General features: G+C 35.8%; 1 protein-coding gene across 2 annotated transcripts in view; it reads left to right on the top strand.

The window, feature by feature from the left end:
- The first annotated feature begins 1,729 nt into the window (after positions 1-1,729).
- The window catches only part of LOC121326989 (fibronectin type III domain-containing protein 3B-like), a 247,757-nt gene continuing 231,962 nt past the window's right edge, over positions 1,730-17,524 (top strand). The window contains exons 1-2 of one of the 2 annotated variants that reach the window (XM_041270703.1): positions 1,730-1,860; positions 12,096-12,180. The gene's annotated coding sequence lies outside the window, so the exon portion shown is untranslated. The remainder of the gene's footprint in view (positions 1,861-12,095; positions 12,181-17,524) is intronic. The other variant, XM_041270704.1, reaches the window with a different exon arrangement.

Raw genomic sequence — 17,524 nt, 5'->3', positions numbered from 1 at the left:
ATTCTTTAACTCTTTCAGATTACATGTGTAATGTTAATTCCACCGTACACTTTATGGAGAAATATTCTGAATAGTCTCAACATTATTTTGATGAGTACATCTGGAAATTCAAATATAGAAACAGCATAAATACTACAATACACATATACTTTGTGGTTTATATATTTGCTGTGCAAAAGTATTGGCAACCAGTTAAATACATATAACATATTTCTATATTTACTTCGTCCCGTTTTAGTTTAGTTGAACACTCAAAATTTACTTTAGTTGTTCAAATGTACATGGTTTAAGTAGAATCAGGGGACTAGATTCCCATCAGCCCTTGCGGGACTTTTACAATTTATTTTTGCAATTGTTTGTTGATTATTGTGTTGTTGTTTTGTGTATGTGCGGCTGCACAAGTTTGTTGTGTTTGCTTTTCTCTTGTGCCCCTGCCTGCTTCCTTACATGTGTTCTCCTTGTGTTGTGTGTGGTCACCCTCGCTCTGTGGTCAGTTTGCGGATGTGACCTCAATCTTTTCTCCCTACGTTATCGTATCTGCACGTACTTGGTTCCAGCACTGGTAAATGGTGCCATAATCACATAAGCAGAAGTGCTGCGCTAGCTGTTAATAAAATAGCTTGCTGATTGCACATTCTGTTGCTAACTTTTTTTTTGTTTAAATGAAATAAAAATGTTCAAACCAGCTTGACTGTTAAAGTAAATCTAACTCAAATGGATTAAGTTACATGAATATACATGTTATGAGTTTAGTCAGCCCCAGAGAAAGTTATGGTAACAAAAACTAAATGAGTAGCTAAACTTAATTATATTAAGGCAATGAGTTTACTCAATTTTTTTGGGGAGTAAACTTGACTTATCAGGGTTTACAGTGTACTGTACATGCACAACACATGGCAAGTATTACATATACAATAAAGTTATATACACACAATTAAGCTATACCATACACAGTGCAGTATTCTGTCCTACCATCATTGCATATGTCAAAATATTTACTTTACAGCAACTAACTTGCTTGTAAAGCTTCTAATATTTTGCTGTATTTCCCAAAGTCATAATAACAGTGATAATGGGATGAAAATGCATTGCATCACTAATGTTTGATATAGTAGAATACATATTTCAATGGGTGACATTTTCACTTTATAAAAATAGTATTGAAATGTTGCCAATTATATATGTATTTACTGTTACTAATTATAATCAACCCCATTCAGGATAAAACTAGCCTAGAGGCCGCCTAAAATAAATAAAGAATGTTTATTTTTTAATAAGATATAACAATCTGCAAAACTGAAGTTGAGGTTAACTTCAAGGTATCTGCACCTTGTATTAGCCCTACTCGGTCTCTGCACCTTGTATTAGCCCTACTTGGTCTCTGGACCTTTTATTAGCCCTACTCGGTCTCTGCACCTTGTATTATCCCTACTTGGTCTCTGGATCTTGTATTTGCCCTACTCACCTTGTATTAGCCCTACTCGGTCTCTGGACCTTTTATTAGCCCTACTCGGTCTCTGCACCTTGTATTATCCCTGCCTGGTCTCTGGACCTCAATTTGTAAACGCAGTTACTGTCCGTGTTAATATTAACATTATTAGAGAAACAGCACTGGGGTATTGTTTAAATCCAATATTTTACCACACTGTACATTATATAATGAACGAGATTTTACTCCATGTAATACGGTATTTGTGGGCCGGTCTCCGCTCACATGTGTGTTCAGATATCAGTGACATGGCGGAATCCCCAAACCCCCCTGATACCGTGGCCAACTGACTGGGATTTGCACAAATCTTAAATCTGGAGGAAAAAAAGTGGCGATCTGCTGTCCTTTGAAGACTATTTTATTGCAGCAAGGTAGGAAAAGTATTCCTATAGGCCGTTATTTAGCACACGTTATTTTATCATTTATATTGTTACTGCCAAAAAAACTTTATATAAAAATATATATATAAATATATATATATATATAAAAAAAAATATATATATATATATAACTTTAATGTACGTAATTAAAGTTACTGTCTGGAATGTACAAGACGCAGGTAGGCTGGCAGAAAGGAAAAAAAGACAGACATGCATACAACAGTAACTTGGTTGATGTCGAAAACGAAACTTAGTTTGCGTTTTGTGTATTTTAAAGTGTTTGTTTTGAAAGAAAAAAAAAAAAAAAAAACGACACTGATGGTTAATGTGATGTGTGCAGAGAATCTGGGTGGAAGTCAAAATATTGTATTAAAAAGACGGTGCTACAAATGTAATGTGCGCGTGAGTTTTGTTACATTGTCTCGTTTATTCTTTTTTGTTGTTGTTTTGAAAATGTCTGGGTTTTTTTTTTTTTTTTTTTTTACTTTAAAAGATGTGGTCAGCTGGGTTGCCGGATTGCGACATGCGTTTTAACAAAGTTATACCCATTATAAGACAGTGTTGAAAAATGTCTGCATTCCCTAGACGTTGTAAGAAATAATGACCTGGAAGCTAATTCTAATTAAGTACAGTTACATTTTACAAACATTGTGCAGTACACTATTTAGCAATATTATCTAATGAAGAATATGAAGTAACTTTTTTATTTTATTTTATTTTTTTAAATAACTACAGTGTTTGCGATAGTAATTTTAAGGGGATACCATAAAAATTTGAAAGCACTGAACGTTCCGGTTGCTAGCTAGAATAGTGTCTCACTCCATCATATCCTAGTATTCCAGAGAGCCTAGGTCTGATTACAGAAAAAGAACCGCGTTTCTGTTTTATCTAGTAAGTCTGAGATTGTGTTAAGTGTATTAAATGAATAACAAGGCTGTATTTAGCTGTTTTTAACCCGGACTCGACTATGTATACTGCGTTAATGGAATTGTATCGGGTTTGCCTGCTTTCTGTTGAATGCTTACTTTTAGTCGCTTTGAGTGGCGACTACAAGTATTCCAAAAGTGTGCAATGTGGAAGGTACAACCTCTATTGCCTCGGAGGATAACTTGTTTAAAGGGCAAGAATGTACAATTGCTGTTTTTCTTTTGGGCGCGTCTTGCCAGAGGTGCTCAGGTGAGGCGGTTTCTCCCGGAATCTATAGCCTCTAGCTAGGTATAATAAGGCACACAAGAATGTCTGGATCCAGGGGGCTCATTGGAGAAAAAGAAGCAGAGATCGTTACTCGGTCGAAATATGGTCCTAGAAAGTGACGTCAGTTGAAATTCCACTTCAGAGTGTGAACGATACTCGTTAAGTTCGTTTTCCCATTTTGTTCTTTTTTTCTGTAGGTTTCCAGATTTATGCATCTGAAAACTCATTTTGATAAAATGTGTCATGTTTTCTTGCGGGACGTCAAACAAAGCACAATTCAACACTTTACGTATAGGTTAGTAAATGTCAGTTAAAAACAAAAAAAAAAAAACAGTTTTGAAGAAGTATTTCAAACTGTATAACATGTGTGTAATTATAGTTTGAGATAACTGGTTGATAAAAAAAAAGTATTCTCATTTTTATATTGAGCATGTTCTTTTAAGAAATCTAACCTGCATTAACACCGTTATTGTTTTATAGGCATTTTGAAATAAATATTGATTTTTTTTTTAAAAGCACAGTCAGAATGTCCTATCAATATATGGTGCTTGCAAGTCAGTTTACCTTCGAATCGTAAATCATTAGTCAGTAAAAAAAAACAAAAAAACAAACACGTTGAAAAGCAACACTTCGTGCTATAAGAGCTGTTTGTAAACCCAAATTATACCGAATCTTACTTATTTTGATACAGATGTATATTTATCTAAGTACAGTTTGGTATCGTGATTTGATTTATTAATAAAGCTTCTTTGTCATTTAAGGGCAATTTTACCCGTTTTGAAAATCAGTTCACAGTATTTGTACTGATTTTACTTACATTCTCTAAACAACAACAACAACAACAACAATAATAATAATAATAATAATAATAATAATAATAATAATAATAATAATAATAATAATAATAATAATAATAATAATACATGTGCTTTATTGTTTTTATAGTTTAGGACATTTATAGTATTTATGCAATGCACACAAGTGTACTTTTTTTGTGAAACGTTTACCAATTAGGCTTTGTTACTTCTAGTTTTGCAAATGTATGTTTAAGTATTTTTATAATCATGGATTATTTCTGAAATTCAGAACAAAATAGTTTTCGTTTGCATTCTTCTGACTTTTGCATCTGCTTTAAATGCATAGTATAAAAGGAATCTGTTGGAACTTGTAGCTACATGCTTGAAGTGTCTCATATGATTACAGATGAGTTATTGAGTCAATCTGTATTCCAGGTTTTCTGGAACTGTGTCTGGAATTGCTATGTCTCTGATGGATTTGCTAAACTACTGGCTGTTTGCAAAATGCAATACAAAGGTGTGAGATTTGATGGCAGACCAACATTGTCACAACAACAGCTAAAGCTGTAGTAATGTCCAGTCACTCATCATCCATAACTTCAAAGATTCAGGCAAGCACCCCTCATGGGGGTGCTTCATTTCAAGTCAAGTTGACAAATGTTTCTGCTAGTGTCTTTATCTGTGGTAATATAGTGCATTAACCTGTTAAGTGCCATTGTCCTCATTTGAGGACAGGCTGTTTTGGAGCATTTTAACTGACATCTATCTACCTGTTATTTTAATTTTCTCTTTAACTATATTGTTATGATAACTTATGCTAATTTTGTTAACCACAAAAGTCTAAATGCAACTGCTAATTCTGCAAATATAGCCCTTAAGATCCTTTTATGTTGCCTCAATAAAAAATAAGAGAAGAAGCTTAAAAACTGATACATGCATCTCTGGGTTGAATTATTGGCCTAAATGTTGATTGGAGCAAATGTTTCTCATCTCTGCTGTATTCTGCCTCATGGTATGCCTCAGTCAACAGAATTATGGCTAAACAGATAAACAGAAATGTCCCTTGAGGAAGTGAAACCTTCATGCAGGTGTGGCTGTTTGTTATTTTGTTGGCTTACGAAAGGTTGTCATGCATTTTGTCTCACTCAACCTGGGTCAAAGTGTGTTGACCCACATCCTGAGGTGAGTTGCTGGGACCCGGGTCAACCCGGGTACGACCCAAGTACGTGGTTTCACACTATGCAGGATTGTGACTCGGGTAGCCAGGACCTAGGTCGGGACCCGGGTAGGAGGGCCAGTGTGAAATGGGCTTAAGATGGCCACCATATTGGTGTTGTACAATAGAAATGAACCCTTTCACGGCCCCATTGCTTTAACCACATCAACAATACAGACCACATGCATTGACACAGTGTCTGTACAGTTCTATATTCTGTTTTTCTATGCCACAATGTTTTAACCTTTTTTTCCCTGGAAATTCTACAGCATTGCTTTCTGAATCACAGCAGTACATACAGCAGTTGCTGCTGGTAGAGGCTTGCACAGTTTGTTCTGTAAACCACATCCTTTCTCTCTGGGTAAAAAAGCTAGCAATGGCACGATAACCAGAGCTTCTGTATCAGTCATTGGAAGCAGAGAGTAATGTTTTCTAAGTGTTGTATTAAAGTCGTAAATTAACTCCTGTTTTTTTTTTTTTTTTTTTTAATGGAGAAATGCCACGCTACAAATGCTAAAAGTGACAAAATGAGAGCACTTAAGAGAAATTATCCAAATGTGTTCTCCTTTAAAAAAAAAAAAACAGGAGTTAATAGAAGGCTGGAGTTAAACTTTGAAAACCTGGAGACCCTTCTGCAGGTAGTGATGCTATGCTGAGGGCATTGAGTTTGAATATATTCTTTGCTTGTTAATCATTTCCCTACATAAGACTCTCACTCTTCTCTCAGTATGTCATTGCCCACTATTCATTTGTAATATACACAACAGCATGATTACATTTGAAGGAATATGTATATTTTCCATTATCAGATTATGCCCAAATGACACCATGCCATCTGTATTACAAGTGTCACCACTGTAACTGAGTCATAGAAATAGTCATGCAAATGTGACCTCGCCAGCAGGGCTTTTCAGTTTTCTTATTGACAACTGAAACAATTCATATTCATTTCAAACAGTAGTGTCTGTGCAACAGGCAGCTTTTCTGAAACTGGCATGTAGTCTCGAATGCACTGCTGTCAATCTAGATTTAAGTAAAATATAGATTTTCAATGAAAAAATACACTTTAGTTTCAAGTATATTTTACATATTTGCTCTTGGTAGATAAAAATCAACACACGATCCTCATAAAACAATAATTTCAGTTTAAATATTACCGTTAACGGCACATTGCACAGTCATTGTATTGAAGGACATACTGTCAAACATCAGTTTGCAGTTGCATACAAATGTAAGTAATTAGTTTTGTACAGTTTAACCTCTATGGTACACACCATAAACTATACAACAGAAAATTTAACATCATTGATGTTTATTGATTTAGGTCTCAGAAACATGAATCTGATATTTTTTTTTAAAATATTTTTTTTATTATCAAAATATGAACATGTATTTTTAAACATACATTGTACGTTTACAACATGTGATTCTGCATATGCTTCCACAAATTGCTCAACAAATGCCCAGACCTGTTAACTCACCATTTCACACGCTTCAAATCAACATCACCTACAGCTGATTATTTTTGTCTTGCTGTAAGACCTGTGGATATGAAAGGTTGTTCATTGTCATTTCGAGGAGACTGAGTACATTCTATGTCTGCTGGGTCGTGTGCCTGTGAAGAAGGGCTGATGTCTTCAGTCTCACTGCCATCACATATATTAGAATCTGTAATTAAATAAATAAAGTAGACATTACTACTACCACATTATTATTATTATTATTATTATTATTATTATTATTATTATTATTATTATTATATTATTATTATTAAATAAAAAGTATTTAGCACCAATAATAATGCTAATAATAATACATTGTTAGAAGAAACTGAGTATTCACTGTCTATGCACCTATGTTTCATCATCAGAGCTATTTTCCTCACTTTCCTGATCACTGCTATCTGGAGGAATACAGGCAGTTTGTTGTCCATAAAACAGAGGGTTTTATATCAGCCACCATATGTGCTACCTACAAAGAGCAGATGGATTACTCATTTATATTAGATATTGCAAGCCTTACAAGACATATGTGTACAGTGTATGTTTAGAAATACATCTGCATATTTACAGATATCTACTCAAATTTATTAGCTATACAAAATGTGATATATACAAGCAATATCTTAAGCATCCAAATATGAAACAAAAAATCCACAATATCATAGCTGTAGGATTTTTAATTTTTTTTTTTTTTAAAGCTTACCTTTCACTTTTCCGTGGGCACCACTCCACAACAGGAAGTCAAGCTGTTTCATTGTTTCGAGTGGTGCCTGAGGTTCACAGTGCAATCTGCTGGTTTGGTCCAACTTTTCATTTGTTTTTTTACAACATACATTGTCCTGTTATATCTTACTGACTAATTAAGCCTTTAAAAATAGTTTTAATGTGTATGTTTAAACATATACATTACCATACACCATACCATAGAGGGATAAAATACTGTAATAATAAATTCTACTGAGCATTCATTCAGCAGTAATTCATTCTTCCAGCTGCATAGCCTTTAGCTAAAGCACCAAGACTGTTTTGCACGGACAAAAGCATACATTCGGTAAAAATGATTTGAACATTAAAAAAATTAAATATTGTGCCATGTAGTAATTGCTATAAGCCACTCCAAGGTGTTCATTTCCACCTGCTAGACCACTTCTTGTCTGGTTAAAGGCCTGTGGCGTGTATTATTTGACAAGAATGACAAGAAGTTTGACAAGGTTATTACTCAATTTTGACCCCTTGTTCGCAATAATATGATGTCAAAATAATACATTACAGTAGGAAGTACAGTCTTCCTTCCTAATTCTTATTTCCATCTTAACACGGTGCATTTGGGTGGCAACACTTGACCAGATAACATTATAGCCTACCCTTACATTGGTCTGAATAAAAATGTAGTATGATTATGGTTTCTTAGCATCTTCTTAGTTTTTTTGGGTATATCTTTTAATAGGCTCACCAAAAAAAAAAAAAAAAAAAAAAAAAAAAAAAACCTTTGTTGTAGCTCTTGTATATAGATCAGCACGGCTTAACCTGTCCTTAACATCTTATTGGTGATCCATTGTCATCCCTTATAGCAAGTGGATTATCAGTGTGAGTGGTCACTTCTTCTCAGGAATGCTAGCCCCTTCATAAAGACAAACTACCACAGAGGAGAACACAGCGTGTCTTTTACCAGCAATAGAAACCCATCTGGAACAGGATCCTACATCTTTATAGCAATCCCCTTCTCACAGTCATGGAGGTGACATTCATAAGCAGCCTATTGTGTAACTTTTACAAGATGTATTGACCTTTATTATGAATGCTGTAGAAGAAAGCCTGTCAATTGAAGAGCAAATAATAAAAAAAAAAGAAATCAAGTCTGGTGTTCATTTGAGAATGTGTGTGTTTTTCTCGCTATGCTGTCGCTCAGTATAATGAAGTATTTGTACAATTTTCTACAGATTAACAGAAGAAAGTAAACCGTGTTGACCAGTTACAGTTAATTTGTTTATATTCCCCAGTAGTTTTAGCAGTCTTGTAGATACAGTACACAATCTGTGCCCTCATACGTCTGCTGCTACTGTATTTGCTGCGGTAGATTATAGAGTATAAATCATACATTTAAAGCTCTGTCATAAGTCTGGAAACAAAACAGATATTTGAGTTTTTGTTACACTTTATACCAATAGTTTTGTTTTCTTCTTTAACACTGTGGCTGCTGATTGTGAACAGGTGTAGCGGTGATGCAGTGCAGGAATAATCACAGATGATTTGTAGTCCGGTACAGAGAGTGTTTTATTTATAATCCAGGTCTGGCGACCAAATAATAAACCCTGGCTAATGCACAGAGGTGACAAAAACAGGGTTACAGTCCAAACAATAAACACAGATTATCTGCCCCACAATAATACTGGACATGGTCACCATTCCTGGGTGTGTGCAGTTGTGCTCGTAGTGGGTGATAAACAGGTTATTTCTATGACTATTGGTGCAGTGGTGATCCAGCTTGTGCTGGCCCAAGGTGACAGCTCCGGATATGTGTTAGCTGTCTGGTGGTTTAACAAACACAGACAGTTAACCAACAGACAATACAAATAAACACAACACTCACAAATACTCTTTACACTGATTTTTTTTAAATTTTCCAAGCAGTAACTACTGCGGCTCTCACAGTCCTTCCAGGTCAATACACAAACCCAAAGCAAAGGAAAAGATTAACGATTCTCCGGCCCCTTTATGCTATCATACCCTTGGTAAGTGATTACAGCTGTTATCTCATTTACCTTCCAGGTCAATACATTCCTGCAACGTAGTCTTGCCTTCTTCTAGGCTGACCGACTTCCCGACCCTGGAAATGAACTGTCAGGCCAGCCCGTCCAAAGACTTTCCCTTTCGCTACCTAGCACCCTCACAGGTCGGGAGGGAGATTTCCAACCACAACTCATTATATTTCCGTCACAAACACATAAAAACTATTTCGATAGGGGTACTGCATCTTTTAACTCATCACATGACTTCCAGGCCATGAAAGAGCTGTGCAAGAGTTGTGAAATAATTTTCTGTCCCATTCCTTCCCTGCTCAAGGAAAAGGGTGATGGACTGTGGTACAAAAGCATGTCAGAAAGTTTGTTTAACAGACATGGTGTGGTACCCAGCTGGGGATGTTTATTTGCCGTGTTCAGGAGCATTTGATAATAGCGTGGAGACAGCACAGGCTGGGAAACTTCATCTGGTTTTAATTACTTTTCTGAACTTAGAGAGGGTCTGGTGTTGCTGCCTCAGACATTTTTAAACTGCTTTCAATATTGGTTTGAATACCACAATGCAGTGGTGGCTGGAGGCCAAAATTTGTGGGTGTTCACACCTCAGATGCAGGCGAGGGGGGGGTCCGGGGGGCCGACCTCAGTGGTAGAAGCACTGTCCAGTGGATTTGTTTCTTGTTGGAAACGATACAAAAAGTTTGCTCTTCGATGTCTTTTTTTCGATTACTTTGTTATTTAAATTTAAGTTTGTCCCTGAATATAAATCAATCCCAAGCTCAAAGACCAAGAACAGGAGAAAATAAGATATTAAATGGAACACACAATTAAGACAAAAAAACAAAACAAAAACACTTTAACAATGAAGTAGATTTAATTTTTTTCAGGAACCAGCAGATATTTTATATAGACCTAATAAGACTGACCAGCTACAAACAAATCTCCTTTAAAAACACATCTTTTTACTGTGGCTTTTTAAATTACTTTTAGTTCTGTGTGTGTGTTTTTTTATCTGTTTGTATTATTACTCTTGTAATTCTCTTGTACTGTTTTATTGCGGCTTTTATTATTTTGATTATTGTCATTTAAGTATGTAAAATGCTTTGTGATCCCCGAAAGGTGCTATATAAAAATCAATAAATTTTATATATAGTGAGATGTTGAAAGACGACAAATATGTTAAACACACCGAATGTACTGTAAAATTGAAGTGTGTATTTAAATTTAAGTTGTCCCTGAATCTAAATCAAGACCTTAATGGAAGTCACAATTAAGAACAAAAGGAAAAAAAAAAAATACATAAAAAAAGAATATAAAACATTATATAAATATTAAAATACAAATAAACAGATTACCCCAAACAGGTAGCAGTGGTCGTATATTAACAAAAAACAAAACAAATTGCCTCACACAGCAAGATATTACTTAGCTTAAGTTAAAGCACTACTGAAGTTGAACAAATAACATTAAAGTTAGACGAAGTCAGACAAAGATAATTAGACTTGTGCATTTTATTTTCATATTTAAACAACTTACACATTTTGTCTTTTCACAAAGTAACACACCATGCAAGTAGAAACAAGAGATGAAGTCGTGCTGCTCATATTTACAGCCTTTGTTGTCTTGGCACATGCGCGCTGATCGCCTGATCACCATGTTCGCTAACTGGCTGTGCTCCATCCAGACATTTTTAAGCCAATCATAGCCAAGCATGGCTGACGGCTGGCTGCTACTGTGCATGTGCACGACGTATCTGTACGCTCTAATTTCTGAGCAAGCACAGCCCGGCTTCAGCCCATTAAACAGATGGGATGAACAGCATTGTTGATGTGCCGGTGTCACGTGAGAGAGGGAAATGAAACGCACATCACCCAGAAGAAGGGAAGCGCAATTCATTAATAAGAGACTGGGGGTTTCGGCGGGCAAGTGAACACTGTTAACCGGCCGCACCTGGCACAATGGCTTCTTAAGCGGGACCACAGCTTTATTGTGTCCATTCCAGTTTTATTTATTTATTTATTTATTTATTTATTTAAATAGCCGGCCAAACTATTGTGACTAACTTTTCTGAGATAGCAAGTGTTGCTAAGTAGCTTACCTGTAGGCCTCTTTGTTAGCCTGTGATTGTGGAGGAGATACATCTGACATGATTAACACTGTCCTTATAAAAACTCACTATAGTAACAGCCTAGCACAGTGTAAAAACCATAGTTTTCCAGAGATGAAGCTCTAGTTCAAACATTTCACTCTCTGTGACAGACAGGTGCTCCCTGGATCACATTGCCTTTATTTTGACCTTTTTTTAATTGCTTTTTAAGGCACTTCCTCATATGGCCTTTGTGTGTTTTTCATTACTCAATGGGATACCCTGAAAAGTTTTGAGGGAGAGACATATATATTACAAACCTCAATGAAAATAAGACAGCCAGTACTTCATTCTAAAGTTCGACTCAATTCGACTCTCAAAAAGCTTTAATTCCTGTTGGAATTTTGCTTTTTTTTCTTGATTTTTTTGAAAATTCAAAAGACCAGTAAAAACCTCCACCATAATATATATATTTTTCACAGAACGCATTTTAAGAGAAAAGTCATCATAAAAAACATATATGTTTTTTCAGTTTTCTATTATATTTTCATTTTCTTCTATTTTGTAGGGGTAGAAATCTGCAGAGATGTCTATAGTTAAGACTTGCGGGGTTAGCGACTAGGGGGGTGGGGGCCACAAGAGGAGGTGTTATTTCTATACAAAACCACTTATGTTTTGTTGGTTTCTTTTTAGGACATCTAAGCTCCACAGCCCACTCTACTGGAAGAAGCCCCTTTGGATTTGTCTGGGGTTTGGCCCCTGTACACTCTGCATCCAGGTTAGCTGCAGATAAGCTTTGTTTTTATACTTGGTTACAAAACTGCATAATTTGTTCCCCAAATAATTGTCAAAAACAAATGTGCACCATGTAGCTTGACTTCTGTATCATGCTCCGACTAATAGCTGCTTTATTAGCACCCTGCAAAACTGCTAAAACTTTATTAGCAAAACTGTTCTTCAGTGGCTAAACAAACATCTACAGTGCAATAGGACACATTCAGATTAAGGCTAGAAGAATGAGTAGTCCAAAGAGGATGTGTAGAAAAAACTCTTGCAGATTGCTATTAGCTCAGAGTATTCTGAACGTTTGCCTTTCTCTGTCACTGTGCATGTGAAAACCTGTAATGAGCAGATGTTTACCTGTCACAATACCGAGAGACTCAATGCCCTACAAATAACAGTACATCTGGGGCACACAGGAATTGTAGGTTGCCGCTGGCAGGATAGTATAGTGACACTTAAAATGGCAGCTGTGCACGGATATGTGGTTTGGACTGACCTGTATTATTCTGCTAATAGGACCACAGTAACTGTAAACAAGTTGAAGAACACATTTTGTAATTTACCGTTACATAAATGCATGCGAACCCTTCTGTTTAATACAGGATGTAATTGAGGAAATCAAAGCATGTGTATATTATCAGCTATTAAGAAGTTATTTTACATTGCAACTTGAAATATGTACTGTATGATGTGCTTAAATGTTGTTCTAGCCGTAGCACCCATGGGTATAAACAACGCATTTCTTTGCATGGGATCCAACAAGTTTGGATACTGTTGGCAGTGTTGCCAGTTCCATAACCTTCCCTGAGTGACCCTGGTAGAAGGGACACAGCCTGTTTAAATGCTTTCTGTGCAGTGGGGAGGAAGTCGTTATGTTTGTTTAAACTGAGCTGCCCTCTTTGAGGGCATTCAGCCATGTGGGACATTTTAGCGGGAGCAAGCTAAGCTGTCTGTGCCATACCTGGCTGACTGGACACTGATATTGTTGTACTGCGGATGACTTGTGCTGGTTTGAAGAATGTGTTTCAGGACAGCACGTACAGTATTTCCAAAAACGACTAGCTAAGGGAAAACTGGTTTTATTGTTCTAGTCTTTTCTAAAACAACTTGTAAACAGTTATTTTGCTCTCTGTTCCATTAACAGGAAAGGTTATTTTGAAATTCTATCAGTGCACACGAGTTCAGATTACTGTAATTAGTTTTTTTGGGAAATTGAATCAGAAAACCAGATTTTTTCTGTATTTACAGTTTTTGGAACAGTTTACTCCTCAATAATTATATTCATAACAAGCATGTTATCTCCTACCATGCTGTGAATTTAGAATTTCAGTAACATGAAAATCTATGTAAGTTTACACACACACGCACGGAGTGCCTCCATAATCCCCTAGATTCTGATACTCAGAATGACTTTTACAAAAGAATGTCCTTTAAGTTTCATCACAGTTGGATCACCAGGCTTGCAAGTGTTATTTTCCTTTCAAAGTAATGACCCAGCACAGGATTGAAAGGAAGAGCGCTCACACGCACTTTTAATAAACAAAAATGAAATAAACAAAACAAACACCTAGCTCCTATTTGGAGCACTAACTAAACATATGCAGGTCCCTGACTAACATGCAGGACAGCTAAGCTGTTTACCTGACATATAACAACAAAACAAAACACTAACACAGAGTTTTATAAAACCAAACGTATGCTCCAGTCGAGCTCTACACTCCACAGCAGCAGCCCAGAGCAGGCTGACTGCTTTCCTTTTATATCCTGCACCTGGCTCTAATTTTTAATAATTGCCAGGTGTAGGTGATAATGAAACAATTAAACAAAACAATTACCTTGGCAGGGATGCTTTAACTCTGTCCCTGCCATAAACAAATAATTTTTCAGTTTGCAGGCCCCCTGTCCTGCTACATCCTGTTACAATATATATATATATATATATATATATATATATATATATATATATATATATATATATATATATATATATATATATATATACACACACACACATTATAAAAATGCAATCAAACAGGCCAACAGACAGACAGCCTCCATGTATGCCATGAATAGATTCAACCATTTGTGGTAAAGAAGGTCATTAGCAAGTTTCATCACATTCGACACGTGCTTCTGTAGCTATGTAAACTGAGAATGAGTTGACGTACAGAAAGCCAGTTGGCCTCCAAATACCCAGAGATTATGATGCATTATACAACTCTTTGAGTCTCTTGGGCAGGCAGTTCTCTAGATATATCCAAAGCTGTAGTGTGAAAGTATTAACAGAAGGCTTTAGTAAACTAAACATTATTTGAACTAAAAATGATCTGACAGTTTAGATGGGATACCTAAACCCATGTTTAAAGACACTAATTAGAGTCTGATGAATAATCTCCCTAAGCTATTTGGTTAGTTTTAAATGTCAGTATTAGCAAAGAAAAATATACTTTCAGAATGGAGACACTACATAGTACAGAGAACCCTTAATACAGAGTTTTTGAGCGAGGATGCATTTTACACAACTGAACCTATAATATACGTATAAGTCTATGGATTTTGGAAGATTAGCAAAACCGAATATTTTATTTGACTTTTCCCCCAGAACGGGTACTAGGGTTTGTTCTTCCCTGTGTTTGACAGGTACAATAAACACAAGCTTAAAGCTTTATCTGAAGTAAAATAAAAAGAGCATTTCAAAAGACCCTAGATGGTTAGAAGATGACATCATGGTACAGTATTTTGAGAGAATGAATGCCAACTTGATTGCGAGATTACATGGGACAGTACAGTAATGTATTGTATCTCTCGGCCATTGCACGTTGGGACTGGGAACGGATGTAACATAGGCAAGGACATTGAAATGTGTGAAGCTTGCTAAGGTCATAGCACAAGGCTATGTCTTAACTGTAACTAAATGTATCAGTGCTGTACATCAGTGGAAACTATATATACACCTCACCTTTCCAGCCTGTCAGCAGATAAGCTTACTCACTCGCAATTGTACATTCCCGAGGTCTCTTAAACAGAGCCTGAGAAAAGAATCATTTGGACGTTTTCAGCAACATTTATTTTCCAGTATAAATCTCAACAAAGAGTGTAGCTTGCAAGCTCTAAGCAATACGGACCATCTTGACCTTCCTGCTGCGGTGTGTTGTGTGTAAACAAAAGTGGGTAAGAAGTAGGATTTGCTTACATCTGAGGAGTCCACATCTAAGGGACTTTTTGCTGATGCGATAAAAGCGTGTTGCCTTTTCTGTGTTCCAGACAGGTCAGAGGTGCAAAGCACATGTGTTAGACTAATCTCGGAAACAAAGGGCCGAACTGCCTTGCAATGTTAAATAGATGCATCATTTTGAAAAATGTCCACCACTCACCCCCACCCCATTGCTTAGAGACTCATCTCATCATTGTTTTGGGAAGTACAGGTTGCAGTACAATATCATACGGCAATTTTTAATGACTTTCATATCTATTCTTCTTATGCAGCCTAATACTAGCGAGACATATATATGGGCCTAAGTGGCAAACTCTGGTTGCCACAGTTACCTGGCTTGCATAGAACTAGTATTCATTAATAGTAAAAATGATGGATTTGACATGTTTTTTTAAAACATTTTTGTATGTAATTATCTAAACTATATACTGTATCACATATTATCAATTCAAATGTTGTATGACTGCATATAGGTACATATGTTCATAAATGTTCATTTATTTTTTAAACGATAAAACTAGTCAAATGTTCCCATCTCCAACTGTTTTTTTTTTTTTTGTCACGTTCTAAAAGAACAGACTTCAGCATTTGAAACAAAATGTCCACGACAGGGTTTTCCCAAGATAAGTTTCCAGTGCTTGCTCCCTCCAGAGTTGAATGGTCTGCAGTCAGCTTGAGGGAAAAGGAATGTTTCATTTACTATGCAGAATGCTGGAAACGAAGCCCTGAGTACTGAGTGACTCATAGACTTTTTTCTTGTGGGAGTGAGGCTGTTTCCTGTCAGGCAGAAGCAAAACACAAATACACCAGGCCAAAACAAATCCAAGAAAAATTAATTATTACAGTTGCAAAATGGGCAGATCAAATCAAATGACCCTCACAGAGGAGTATATATGCAACATTTCCCTTTGAAAATAACCATGTTTTTTTGGTGATGCTTGTATGTTTTTCTTATATAAAATCCTTTCCTATTGCCTTAGGACAATGTTTTTCAGGCAGTTGGTTCCTCACACAGTGCCACAGTTTTTACCAACATTTTCTGAAAGTTTTTATTGTCTACAGCTCTCTGTGGTTAGCAGAATTTACAGCAGCTCTCCTACTGGTTTTTGAGTTTTCCCAAACTCGCTGCAGAAATGCTTACCAATGTATAATTTAGTGCTGGATAAAATCAAATTATTTAAAGCGGCAGTGTCCCACAATGTTCTTTGGTTTAATACTAAAATATGATTCCTGACTAACTTTACTTCCGTGTGCTGTACTAGTAGAAACCAGACTTTGTTGATAGTCCAGTTTAACAGAAGAAATTTTTATCCTTGACATGATCCTGCAATCAGCAGTTAGAGGTTATGAATGTTGAACTAGAAGCTCTGTTAATGCTCAGGTTTTTGAATTAAAAATCACATGCAAGAAATAAACAATCACAGTCACTTATTTGCCAGTATTATAGTACATCTCACCCTGTGCATAGAACATATGGCACAATTTAACTTTTTAGGCTTAAAAGCAGTTCTTGAGGTCTTTGTATTTAAAGTTTACATTGAGCATAATATGTTGTGCCCAAGCATATTGTATACAGTAATATACAGCCTATAAACTTCTAAAACAAACACCTAACCACACTAAAACTACACCTTTAATGTAAGTACTGTTAAGAGATTTTATGAGATGAATTGAAATTTGACGCGCATGTTAAAAGTTCAAGTCCATTACTTTGTATTTCCTTTTTTTGTTTTCAATCGGAAGTGTTGTAAACTGAATCTTTTTTTTAACTATTTTGCACAACAGTGTATTTTGTTATTGGATCTAATGTTTTTTTTTTTTTTAAAGATTGTTCTTTACTTTTCGAAAATAAAACGTCAATGCATAAATAAGAAATCAGGTTTATAATTGTACCACTGTGATTACTCACCTTAAAAAAGTTACCATTTCCATCCCCTCCTGAAAAAAAATCCTGGCTATGCCACTGCTGCCAGGGTTTATTATTTAAAAAAAAAAAAAAAAAATATATATATATATATATATATATATATATATATATATATATATATATATATATATGTAAGTAACTTAGGAAGAAATAAAATATGTTTAAGTTGGTTAATATCATAACCAAACAGTGTCCTTC

The sequence above is a fragment of the Polyodon spathula genome, chromosome 14 (genome assembly GCF_017654505.1).
Source record: "Polyodon spathula isolate WHYD16114869_AA chromosome 14, ASM1765450v1, whole genome shotgun sequence".
NCBI classification, from domain to species: domain Eukaryota; kingdom Metazoa; phylum Chordata; class Actinopteri; order Acipenseriformes; family Polyodontidae; genus Polyodon; species Polyodon spathula.
Note: the sequence above shows the minus strand (reverse complement) of the source record. Positions and strands in the feature narration are given on the sequence as shown.